Raw genomic sequence first — 1,845 nt, forward strand, 5'->3', positions numbered from 1 at the left:
TAGGGGCAAAAAATCCAAACTTCACATACACGCTACAGGGGTCAGTGCTATCAGTCACAGACCAGGAAAGGGATTTAGGCGTCTTAGTTGATAGTTCCATGGGAATGTCAACTCAATGCATGGCAGCTGTGAAAAAGGCAAACTCTATGCTGGGGATCATTAGAAAAGGAATTGATAATAAAACTGCAAAGATTGTCATGCCCTTATATAAAGCAGTGGTGCGACCGCACTTGGAGTACTGTGTCCAGTTCTGGTCGCCGCATCTCAAAAAGGATATTGAGGAGATAGAAAAAGTGCAGAGAAGGGCAACAAGGATGATTGAGGGACTGGAGTACCTTCCCTATGAGGAGAGGCTGCAGCGTTTGGGACTCTTTAGTTTGGAGAGGAGGCGGCTGAGGGGGGATATGATTGAAGTCTACAAAATTATGCATGGGGTAGAAAATGTTGACAGAGAGACATTTTTCTCTCTTTCTCACAATACTAGAACCAGGGGGCATTCATTGAAAATGCTGGGGGGAAGAATTAGGACTAATAAAAGGAAACACTTCTTCACGCAACGTGTGATTGGTGTTTGGAATCTGCTGCCACAGGAGGTGGTGATGGCCACTAACCTGGATAGCTTTAAAAGGGACTTGGACAGATTTATGGAAGAGAAGTCGATTTATGGCTACCAATCTTGATCCTCTTTGATCTGAGATTGCAAATGCCTTAACAGACCAGGTGATCGGGAGCAACAGCCGCAGAAGGCCATTGCGTTCACATCCTACATGTGAGCTCCCAAAGGCACCTGGTGGGCCACTGCGAGTAGCAGAGAGCTGGACTAGATGGACTTTGGTCTGATCCAGCTGGCTTGTTCTTATGTTCTTATGTTCTTAACCTCAAGCAACTTCTCGCCCACAATAATGAACTGCTTAACGGTCGTGTGGAGTCTGCTACCAAAGCCTGCAATATACCAAGGTCCTATCATTCCTAGCAACGCCATCACTGGGCCCAGCAACCTCAGCCGCACTATCCCGGGGCCATTCTCCTGCTCCTCTTTGTACCTGGGCTCTGCCATCTCGTGCCAGCAGTGCCCTTCCACCCTCCACACTGGTCCCTGCAACAAAGGTTAAAATGGACATCAGTCTGACATTGGAAACTGCAACATTCAAACACCGGCAGGGGGACATTTTCCCTTTCCGTGGCATTCCATTGCTGACTTAAGAGTAGCTTAAGCAGCAGTGACGTAATGGCTAAGAGCAGGTGCACTCTGATCTGGAGGAACCGGGTTTGATTCCCCGCTCTGCCGCTTGAGTTATGGAGGCTTATCTGGGGAATTCAGATTAGCCTGGGCACTCCCACACACGCCAGCTGGGTGACCTTGGGCTAGTCACAGCTTTTCGGAGCTCTCTCAGCCCCACCCACTTCACAGGGTGTTTGTTGTGAGGGGGGAGGGAAAGGAGATTGTAAGCCCCTTTGAGTCTCCTGCAGGAGAGAAAGGGGGGATATAAATCCAAACTCTTCTTCTTCCTCTTCTTCTAGCTGTTCTCTTCCAAACAGATCTCAAGGGGAGATCAGAGAGTCTGCTGGATTACAACCAATAACGAAGCTCAAGAGAGTGTGATCCACTGGACTGAATAGAGACCCGGGATTCCTGTCTCATGACCAGGGTTGGTTTCTCAACACGTATCACACCTAATCCAGTCAGGCCTGGAGTGGTTTGTCATTTACCTGCCATTGACATTTGCCTGCTGTTGCCACCGGGTGTCCAAATTCACTCTTCTCCACTTAAGGACTCTCATTCAAGCGGTATCTGAAGAAGTGAGCTGTGACTCATGAACACTCACATCCCGCTAGAAATTCTGT

The sequence above is a fragment of the Sphaerodactylus townsendi genome, linkage group LG02, assembly GCF_021028975.2.
Source record: "Sphaerodactylus townsendi isolate TG3544 linkage group LG02, MPM_Stown_v2.3, whole genome shotgun sequence".
NCBI classification, from domain to species: Eukaryota; Metazoa; Chordata; class Lepidosauria; order Squamata; family Sphaerodactylidae; genus Sphaerodactylus; species Sphaerodactylus townsendi.